The sequence below is a fragment of the Tachypleus tridentatus genome, chromosome 9 (assembly GCF_004210375.1).
Source record: "Tachypleus tridentatus isolate NWPU-2018 chromosome 9, ASM421037v1, whole genome shotgun sequence".
Classification (NCBI taxonomy): Eukaryota; Metazoa; Arthropoda; class Merostomata; order Xiphosura; family Limulidae; genus Tachypleus; species Tachypleus tridentatus.
Genome location: NC_134833.1, coordinates 129,201,491 through 129,213,552, shown reverse-complemented (window position 1 = coordinate 129,213,552; position 12,062 = coordinate 129,201,491). Strand labels below are relative to the sequence as shown.

Below are 12,062 nucleotides of genomic sequence, written 5' to 3'. Positions count from 1 at the left end.
ATCATTATAGGGTATCCATGTTTTAAGCTCTTTCCAGAAAGACACCACATGGTATGCTACAACTTTCACTACTCTCTATTGGTAGATATTACAAATAATTGGGTAGATCGTTGCAAACTGACATCTTGCAGACTTATTGCTTTTCAGTCACTTCTATTTATCCCTCTAGTTTCCCCAGAGAACAGGTTTGACGAAATGCTACAATGTAGTAACTTTTCTTGCTTTGTCTCCAAAGTTATTATATTTATTGTGGTTTACAGCATCTAAGGAATCTCAATTTGAAAATATCTGTTGGTCTTCTGTAGACCAATGCGTTTATAATCAGGCAGCAGAATTTGTGATAAATCACTTTATAAAATATAACTAGAATGTTGAAGAACTTGGTTCAACAAATGTTGAGATTACTTGATCATTTTTTATTGGAGTACATGTAGTTTAAGGACCACTCAATAGCTCTGTATGTTTTCAAAATTTTAAAGGCCTGTGAGTTTCTAGGGCTGAACTACCTTTAAATATTCTGCTGTGAACAACTACAAAATAGCTCAGAAAACATGGAACATTCATTTCTTTTCATTGATTCTTCAGTCAACTGATCGTATTAATTGCTGGTCAAACAGTTAAATCTAACAGTTGAGGGACAGAAACTAATACCATAGTCAATCTGTGCTACTACGTAACAAGCTCATTTCATTCTGATTCATTATAGCTTCTACACTGCTAACACAAGGCTTGGCATGGCCAGGTGGTTAAGGCGCTCGACTCGTAATCTAAGGGTCGCGAATTCGAAATCAGGTGAATTTGTTTGGCGTGGTTTATTGTGATTTGGTGGTTGCACACAGGATTCCCTCTAAAATTTGTTTTCACTTCCGAGTTGTATGCCATTTCTCTTATCCTGGCTTACGTAGAAGTTATGCATTTTACAAACTGTACTATTTATACTGATTCACTTAGCTCTATGCTGGCCCTGGAATCGCTTCACATTAGTTATCACCCTATCCTTATCGATATTCAAAACCAACTGGCCCATTTCTCTTGATCATATACTTCTATTCAGTTTTTTTCAGACTGGTTCATTATAGCTTCCACATTGCTAACACAAGGCCTGGCATGGCCAGGTGTTTAAGGCGCTCGACTGCTAATCTGAGGGTCGCAAATTCAAATCCCCATCACACTAAACATGCTCGCTCTTTTAGCCGTGAGGGCGTTATAATGTTACGGTGAATCCCACTATTCGTTGGTAAAAGAGTAGCCCAAGAGTTGGCGGTGGGTGATGATGACTAGCTGCCTTCCCTTTAGTTTTAGCAGTGTTTTGTTTGTTTGTTTTTTAATTTTTTTACGCAAAGCTTCTCGAGGGCTATCTGCTAACATATGAAAAAACTACACTCATCTCCTGAGCTTGTATTTTTGTTCTTTTTATGTCTTTTCACAACACCTCTTTATTCGTGTAGCAGCTTTACCAAACTAATAGTGTGCAATTCCATGTGTAAGTTTCATAATTTAGTGTCTTTTTTATGGTTACTGGTATATCTGCGCTGGAAGGTGAGATATACATCCCATCAACTAAAAGTTGTATTTCATATCCAAACATCAGTAAGTTTGAAAAACAATCAATTGACTGTTGTACTGGTATTGTTGCTGTAAATACTAACATTAAATATAATTATTTCGTCATAATTCACAATCTTTGCACGTATAATTTCTTTGTTTTAGTAACTCATTCCGTTACATCGTCAAACTGTGAGTAATATGGCGAAGTGCGTGTCATCACTACCCTTAACATTCAGCACAATTCTGTTTAAATTGGCTTTTTGATCTGTGTGGATTTCTTCTTATGCTCTGAATATAGCTGCTGGACTGTCAATCAGTAAATAAACGTTGTCCCACCTGGTGAATTAGTCGAATATGACCAGTACAAAACTATTACTTGTATCAGTCTTTGAGAGAGAGAAAGAGGTATACTTACTGATATTTTCTTCAAAGAAGAAGTCACAACTGGTTAGGTTTCCTCTAAGTGACACACACAACAAACTATTTGCACCATCCTTCAATATCTTGATGTAAATGCAGCCAAAAAATCACTTTCACGTTTATGACACACGTGTGGCAAACACTTTCAAATTCTCCAGTCCTTCCATCATGCAAAGCTCAGAGTGTTTTATGCTTTTGGACTCCGAGATTGGCGAACTGCGTCACAGTTCTGGAATCACTGTTACCGTAGTTTATGTTAGTAGAGCATCCTACAGCCATATTTGCTTTTAGAATTGTTACAGATTAAGTGTCCACTCTGCACACCTCTATCTGTAATGATTGTGTTTCACTTTGTTAGATGGCAAGTAGCACTAAAGTTAAGTCTGTACCTTTCGTTTCTCTGGACTTTGACGTTTAATTTAAGAAGACCATTAACTAGTGCAGTTATCACACACTGCATGGTGCTCAGGGTTTGGATGAGCAATCAATGGACAAGTTCTGTCTCTGTAATGAGATACTTCATCTGCAACACATTGCTGTTGCCCTGGATGATGAGGTGCAACAGAAGTCAGGCTTCAACGTTGCTATTATTTCATACGTCGTATCATTGTTGTATAGGGTGCTTGAATGAAGAACTCTCTAATAAGTAGTGATGGTAGTATTGGACATATATCACGAATACAAACAGTTAATTGTTTATTGTACTGAATGTGCACTCAGGAGCCAGTTGCACAAAAGTAAAATATGTTATTACATGTTCTGTTTCGTGCAGTACATGTGACAAAATACCTCAACTTCCAATACAACTGACATAAGAAATATGGCTGTATTTTGAGGTTCGGTGGTCTGCGCTGGTTGAAAACAAGAGCAGTCAAGCCAAAGCTAAGTTGCTTCTACCCTGCACAGTGGCTCCACACAACATATCATTCATGCATTACACTACTTTTAGACTCTGATAGGTTGGCATTGGATGGCTTACGACAAATCTGGAGCTCACCTGTTCAACAGGTTATGATGTTTGATGACTTTCGCAGCAGGTTCATTTTTAAGATACTAGGATTTAGTTCTGAGTCAGAAACAGACAAATTGACTAGATGACAGAAAAATTAAAGACAATCAAAGGCAAAAATACACCTTTACATTCCCTTTGAGTCTACCTTTGTTAATCAGAATAAAGCCACTTGATACAAAGCGTAGAAAGAAAATAGTTTATTATCTTAAAACCCCTCACATTAATGTATTATATCATTATTTTTAGCTTCATTTGACAGTTTAGCGAAGGCTTACTTTATTGTTGGTGAACATTCAGTTATGTTTAAAACAATTATTACATGATATTATAATAAGAGAGAAGCCCCTTAGGAACGTTACTTAAGCATACTGTGTGGGTTGAAGTTTTGAAATGTATTAATAGAACTTCTAAGTAGTTTTAAGTCTAATTCCTTTTTACATATTTCAAATACTATGCTAGTTTTCCTTCATTTATAAACATCTATATTACTATAATCTAATTCCATTAGAAACAAATTCTGCCATTTTGTGCAAGGAATATCTCAAACTGAAACTGTAAGATCAGGCTTTAAAAAAAGCAAACGTTAATATATTAAAGGTCATATGAATCTATCATTTAATATTGTTTTATTTTTCTGATTTAGTGGTAAATCTGTGGACCCAGTTTCGTTACATGTGGTGGGCACAGCACAGATAGTTCATTGTGTATCTTTGTGTTTAACTACAGACAAACAACCAAATGTTTTCCGATAAAAATGCTTTGACTTATTTTTCTGTTTAACTTCACGTTAGTGAAGTTGGTAAAAAGAATGTTTGGAAAACTTCCATTGCAGTGGTGTGAAGCATAATGTAAATCAATAGATTACAGTCAATCTCCTTCCTGAGGCCTGGCATGGCCAGATGGTTAATCTCCTAATCCGAGGGTCGCGGGTTCGAATCTCCGTCGTACTAAACATGCTCGCCATTTCAGCCGTGGGGGCGTTATAATGTTACTGTCAATCCCACTATTCGTTGGTAAAAGAGTAGCCCAAGAGTTGGCGGTGAGTGGTGATGACTACCTGCCTTCCCTCTAGTCTTACACTGTTAAATTAGTGACGGCTAGCGCAGATAGCCCTTGAATAGCTTTGTGCGAAATTCAAAACAAACAAACCTTTCTTAGATGTTTTATATTACATATTTTTAACTTTTTTTTTCTCTCTTAGAGGTCAACGTGATTTCAACATAGTATATAGGGTTATATACCATTTTTTTAAAATAACAGTATCACCTAGGCCTAAAGTACAAGCTATGCAGCTATTTATAGTTATGCAATATGGTAGAGATAAAACAGCAGGCGATAGCTAGAGCAGATTTTAGCTTGTTTTTAAGTAGTCACATCTGCATTAGACACCAACTCTTGAAATAGCCTTGAGCAAATGACTAGTGGGATTTGACCATCATTATTATTATTCACTCACAGATCTAAAGTTCAGAGTGAATTTTTTGGTAGTGTTTGATGAACCTTTCAATCCATAGTCGTGGCACATTCCACTGGTCTGTGTTTAGCGCACTTGTAATAAGGTAACTTTGGGCTGAGTTAAGCCTTTCGACATTATGATACTTCCAAAAGTCACTCTGACTCAAAATGTGCCACTGAGGCTACTGCTGCAGGATTCTTTATCTTCTGTAAATGGTCCGACACTACTACCTTTATATTCATTGCAAAGAAATGACTCTTGTTATAGTATAAATAACACTCACAAGATGTCATAGTTACACTGTTTGTAAGCCATTGGGACTTGCTTAGTGGGATAAGCTTTCCTGTGAAAGTATCACAAAAGTATCAAAACTCACTCTACAGAGGTTCAGCGGTAAGTTTGAAACCTTATAACACTAAAATCTCGGTTTCGATACCTGTGATGGGCAAAGCAAAGACAACCTATAGTGTAGCTTTATGTTTCACTTAAAAAAACACACTTAGAAAGGATGGATATCAATAATGTCTTAAAACGTAAAGCATCCATGTCAGAGTTGGATGTAAATATGCAGTTAAACATAACTGCAAATATTATCATATATTTACTTTATAATAAACTAATAAACACCAAGTCTTGGTGTGACAGATAGTGACGCTTACAACATCATGTTTTATTTGGTTGAATCACGCAACGTAACGAGCACTAATTACATTTGGTACAAGATATTATGTTAGGCCTATCATATGTTATGACACTACATTCCTAATCTAGTTTCTTACCGATTTTCAAGAATTGAAAAATATATGATAATAGCATTTCAACCGTAAGAGGCTACATTAGTGATGTGGTGTTAAAATTATAATAGACATAACAAAATGTCTTATGACAAATATAATTAATTATATAATGTTTCGCTAAAACAATTGTTCAGATAAAAATATTAGTACGCATTTTCTGTATATTACTTTATATTATCTTGAAATTGTGGCATTCTTTAAAAAAAAAACGCAACCGCAGTAACTGGAGTTCGCTCAAATCTAGTTGGAAAGTTGAAAGTTATGTAACTTAAGTTGAAGTATAAAGGTCTAATTGTCTCAGAGAACAATTAAAGTTGTGAGATCCTAAACAAGATTTATAAAAAATAGCAAAACTAACTATAACTGTACTCAAGGATATACAGATGACTACAGACATTCATTTATTCAATAATTCTTGTTGTCCTTCCTTTAAATAAATACTTCACTACGGTATTTCACTGTTTTAGATTACAATTTCAAAAACTATGTCAGGACATCAGATAAGACTGATGCCGAACTATACTGGATCGGGATTGAATGGTACTGAGTTAAAACTAAGATAAGAATGGAACAAAGACAGAGATACACAGTAAAAAGGGAACAAAAATGATACTTCTTTAGCTTCAGCCAATCATATCAATGATTCAAAAGGACGCTTCTGTTTTTCCATAGGAAAGTTAGGCTAATACAATGGAAAGCCAACTTCTAAGGAGCTGTAGCCACACAATAGGATGGAGAAAGAAGAATGGAAATCGCCAGAAAATGCTGTAAGGTAACTATACTAATCATAAATGGTCAATATTCTGTTGGCTCAGTTAGATAAGTTTCGAAATGTATTATTATTTATTATTATTGAAATAACGTTATATTATGTTTAATACTCAGGGATATCACAAAAAATTTTTTAGCTTCATCTGGTTCCCCAATGTTAAAAAAAAATTACAACACTATAATTTAGTCATAGGTCTCTCGTCAGCAGTCTCACCCTGACCAGCAACATTGATTTATCATGGTTCTTGGTAAAGTAATGGCTAAAAATATCTTAATGGTATATGGAATCCTGTGCACCATGAAACACAAATACGACATCTTTTTATTATTTTCTTTTAACAAAAATGGCACCACTATCTACAATAGATGACTAACTAATTTTCTGTCACAGGAGATTCGTAGAAATCAGACTTCCAAAGTTTTTAGAGTACAGACCTGGACTTTCTCATACAATAATGTCTCCATATGCACTACATTTTCGGAAAGGGTCATTTTAAATTAGAGTATAACATTTTCCTTATACTTACTGTATTAAGTCTGGCCTTTGGACACATTACCATCAGTGTGATGTGTACAACATTTTGTTCTAGTTTATAACAGAATCCATTCAAGATCATCTACAGCTGCGGGAATCTCATTTTCACACCACTGATCTTCTTTATGAAACATTTTAGATTATTAATCATTTTCTTACTAACAAATAGTATTATTGTTAATTCTTAATCATGATTAATCCATAATATAGGATCTACTATAAAGAATATTCTTGGTTACAATAGAATAAGGCATAAAAATCTCATTTAAATGACAGTATTGTAATATAATACCCGTTGCATACGAAACAATATTTGTTTTTAAGAGCATTGTTCTAATAACATATAAAAATATCACCAAGTAAGTAATAACGAACATTTTTGTTTTTCACACCTACAGTTGATGATTTATTTTACAGATGTTGTAATAATTCATCATTTTCAACAGTATTTTCACATTATCAGTGTATTAAAGGAAGAAGCGTATATAATCTTTAAACAGTCAAGAGTTTGATTTTGTTTTGAATTTCACTTTGGGAAGACTATCTGCACTAGCAGCTTCTAATTTAATGTGAGAGACTAGAAGGGAAGCACTAAGTAAACATCGCCCACCGCCAACTTAGAGCTAATCTTTTACCAACGAATAATGGGATTGAAAGTCACATTATAATGCTTTCACGGCTAAAAGATCGAGCATGTTCGGTGACGGAGCTTCGAGCGTGACAGTCCTTAAAACGGTTAATAGAGGGAAGGTTATTCTAAAAAAAACACAAGCAGTGTTAGAAAAGCAACTTTAATTTTTCTCACTGAATAACAGATTTTGTATTTTAATATGCGGTGTTAATGGTAACTTTTTATATGAGCTTGATAACTAAACATGAGTTCACAGTGAACAGATTTTGTGAAAATGACTTATACTAACTTCAGTTTGCATCTGCATTTTTGATTAACATTTTGAGTAAAAATCTGTAATCTTGATCCTAAAAAAACTAATCATTTCTATGTTGGGTCATAGTCCAAATGTATACCAACTTTCGTTTAAATCCATTCAGCCGTTTTCAAGAAATATTGCTGACCCACACGTACACACAGGGGCGAAACTATAGCTTTCGTCCACTTTCGGTGGTAGGGTTAATAATAACAGCATTGATCAAGCTATAAGAAATGAGCAGTAATACACCTAGAAATTGAATTAACAAATCCGAAGAACAAACCAGACACTCTTTTTGCTGCCTGAGCTCCAGTACTCATACCTCAAAATATAGAATAAAAGAACTCATTTAGTTTAAATCTGTTTATACAACTGTTTTATTACCTTCTGTGCTATTTTAAGGTGAAATTAATTTCCTCAGAGAATATTAGAACAATGCACTTTATAACAGGAGAACTGGCAGGATAATTTTCGAAGTAATGCTGAATTCAGCTGAAACCAACAGACCATGAATTAAAAAAAAACAAATTGACTTGACCCAAAGCTCGAGACAAAATGAAAACAAAAAAATGTATTCGTAAAAACATAAACAGAGTGTATATATATAATTGCTTTCTGAATCCTGGACGGCCACCTTTCACTCGATTTGTCCCCAGTGGCACAATGGTATATCTGTGAACTTAAAATGCTAGAAAACGAGTTTCGATACCCGTGGCGGGCAGATCACAGTTAACCCTTCGTGTAGCTTTATGATTAATTAGAAACAAACAAATTCACTGGATTCTTAAGCTAATTAGCTGTTTCTGTCCTTCAAAAGCCTTTATTTTGATAAGCAAGTCGACGCATAAATATTTAGTTTATGAAGGTCCATTTCAATTGCTTAATCAAGCGTTTGTTACTTATCGGGAAAAGCCACGTTTACCCACAACAACTGTCGCTTACACGTGTTTGGTAATTCTCATTTTACATAAGGGAGGTCGTAACTTTGTGATATCATCTTGCCTACCATTTGACGACACTTGATATTTTTGCATGAGTGCAACATTAGAGACCTACCCCTATCCGCAGAACATCCGTGATGACGAGAAATACACTTGAAGTAAAAATATATCTCAGGACGGCGGGTATGGGTATTAACACTTTTACTAATAAAGCAGGGAACAAAGTTTATCCGAAGAACAGGCGTGAGCTAAATGAAACAACAAGGAACAAAAGTAGCTTGAAAAAACTTAACTAAAATGCATATCGTATTATGGAATCAGGACTTTCTTCGATTACTTCAACCACACAACTAGCAGATCAGTTCAATAACATCACCGAACAGAAAAACCAACATGCTATGATTTAAACATATTATAAAAGCATATCAAACTATTTAAAATAATTTCTGAAGTGAATTGTTGGAGTCCTGAAAAACACGCTAGTCATCTTGCTGCATCCTTAACAAATCCACAACAGTAAGCGACAATCCAACAGAGAGACAGAATAATTACCAGGAACTAGTTACTACCTTATGAGATGGATATATTGTGACACCTCAGAAGGAAAGTTATAAAGCAAAAAAAAATGTAAGAGAAAAGACGAGAACTCAGCCTATGGCTGAAAATATAGAAAGACCTCTCCAGTTCTCTCATCCAGATGTTCCACGTGAAATGATGGATAAGTTGGCAAATTAATAATTAATGATTACTCTAGTAGATGAAGATATGTGAAGTAGACTAAAGTCGATATTTGTCCTTAAAGAAAGCTGTCCAACTAAAGACGGAACTTGAATCAGATAAACAACAATGACAAGGATTTAGGAATTATTAGGTTATAAAATACACGAACTCTCTCTGGTAGAAGCTTAGAATAGCTCAAACGCTCAGATAGATAGCTGTTATGCAAAATGAAATAAGGAAATCGCAGGAGAAAAGATATTTCAGTTGCAACATAAAGAACAAATTTCTTTAAAATGTTAAAACCTTTTAAACAGACAAATATTTATTCAAATAATAAACCACAAGACAGAAGAGATGCTTTAGGTGATACATAATAGGGAATATTACAGAAGAAAGTCTGGAAAAATAAATGAAAATACTCCATCTCTCCTATTTGACGTAAGGAATGCATTATTTAAATAAATCAGAAAGTCATGAATCAATACGATTTTGATCAAGTCTAGCTCTACCATTATTCAACTAGATATAATAAAAGTTGGGAAACATTGTGGGAACCTTCTCTATACAAGATATGTGTGGATAAGTCACGCTGAGTAAGAGTGAATGTTGGGAACAGACTTTAGGTTGAGGCGTAGATATGAGTTTAGACTTGTTTCAAGTACTTTCATATTCTATGACTAGTCAATACTTTGCTCTACATAACAGTCACATCTTCAGACGTTCAATATTCAATGACAACAAGGATGGAGGTTAAAGGTAACGAAGACAACCAACCTAAGGAACAGAATCCAGAAAGAATGGAGACCTAAATCAAGGATCATCTCCCACGATGATTTATGAATATAAATATAAAAATATCCAAAAAGTTTTCTTTAGAGAAGATTCCATCAGAAGTAAGTCAACCAGCTAAGGAACTTATCTAACTCACTTCTAGAGTATCACCAAAGATAGAGCAACAAGTGGATTCTCTGGACATTGTACACGAAGAGAATGTCCTCGTGAGAAGACAGCAACTGTTGACAAAGAGTAATATGTCATAAAAACAACCAAAACCTTTTGATGACAATTCAGGAAAAGTGAGTCATTAAAAAATGTATTTTTACTTGTCCATAAGAAACCAATCCTGTTTCCAATTATGGTATCATAACATAGACTCTGCTTGTAAAAAACTAATTCTATATCCAGGAATAGAGTCGTGACGTAAAGATCAACTCATAACAAATCAATTATGTTCCCAAAAATATTATTATAACGTAGAATGGGCTGCATAAAAACCATTCATTAAATGCAAAGAAGAAGCTTGTTTGTAGTGTAACAATAATATTTAAACTGGACGTAGGAAATATGTGAGAAGTCCAGTTGCAGTTTTAGTAAAATTGTTACAAAGTTTAGCGCAACAAGAATTTGTAGCCAAAATAACATGTAATGTAGAAAATATTTACTAAAAGGCCTTCACTAACTGAACTCTAACGCATAGTACAAAACGAAAGTTTCAAATTGGCATCACATTAAGAAAAATTGTTTAAAATATCAGTATGGAAACACATTAAATTTTATTATACAAACTTAAAAAGTGATTTGTATTCTCCTGGTGTGGAAAGGTCGTTTGATTTCTCTTGTATGTGTGTCTTCGGATATTTATGATTTGAAAATTATGTTTTTGGTGAGGCACATTTACGCTATTTTCTCTGGCGTAGGTTTTTGTTGTTTTTTTTTGTCATACGTGGGAGGAACCGGAAGATCTTTGCACACGCCTATCTCAGAACACATCACTGTATTATATAAGTATGACCAACACAAAACCGCCTCAGCAGAACATTCCCTTATACGAGTACAGAATCTCAAATATAGAAAACCAAAATCCATTTAAGTTTCTATCTTACAAAACAAACTAATAGGAGTTTTAAAGAAAGAGATAATGTATGGAAGCTATTCTCTCATTAACGAAAAATTTTCAAAAATAAGTAGAAACGATGATTGGTACATTTAACTAAACATACACACATTATATCACTTACTTAACATTATTACTTCTAGTTTAACACTTTTGTGCTATGAAGTATCACATTGATTTACAATGTTTTCAAACACTGCTACTAAACTTTGTATCTTTAAATTGTTTCTTAGCAGCATCTATTTATTTTGTAGCTAATCATAACAGTATTAGTAATTCTGTGTATTTCTGTATCTTACATGCCCATTGCCCCTAATTAACGCCCACTCAGTATTTCTTTACCTTGTGTGACATAAACACATAATCCACTTTAATTTCTACTGTTTTTATTTGAAAAAACACAAGCAAAAAACACACTCAATAGCATTTAAAACAACAAATAACATATGAAAAATAGGATCCGAAACTGCACAAATACTTGCCTTTGCTCTCTTCATTTTGCAGTTTCCAAGCCCGAGAGCGTCACATAGGGAATATACGGTAAGCAATCTATGTCAGATTTTTTTATAATTATGTACTTAACATTGCTGTACTACAATATTAAAACAATAGTGAAATAATAACAATATTCTATAAATTGTTGGGCCTGGCATGGCCAAGCGTGTTAAGGCGTTCGACTCGTAATCCGAGCGTCGCGGGTTCGAATCCTGGTCGCGCCAAACATGCTCGCCCTTCTAGCCGTGGGGGCGTTATAATGTTACGGTCAATCCCACTATTCGTTTGTAAAAGAGTAGCCCAAGAGTTGGCGGTAGGTGGTGATGACTAGCTGCCTTTCCTCTAGTCTTACACTGCTAAGTTAGGGACGGCTAGTGCAGATAGCCCTAGAGTAGCTTTGCGCGAAATTCAAAAACAAAACTATACATTGTTAGAGGCACCTTACGGTAGACTTTAGAAATAAAAACTCACACACAGTTTTATAATTTAATGAATATTGTAATATTAAACAATTTTATGTACTAGACGTGAAGAAACTGCATAG

General features: G+C 34.5%; 1 protein-coding gene across 5 annotated transcripts in view; it reads left to right on the top strand.

The window, feature by feature from the left end:
* LOC143226355 (uncharacterized) overlaps nucleotides 1-12,062 on the top strand; it is a 59,574-nt gene that overhangs the window by 4,262 nt on the left and 43,250 nt on the right. For 2 of the 5 annotated variants that reach the window (XM_076457222.1, XM_076457226.1), the window contains exon 2: nucleotides 5,906-6,005. The exons of the other annotated variants lie outside the window; for them this stretch is intronic. The gene's annotated coding sequence lies outside the window, so the exon portion shown is untranslated. The remainder of the gene's footprint in view (nucleotides 1-5,905; nucleotides 6,006-12,062) is intronic. 5 annotated transcript variants of the gene reach the window in all.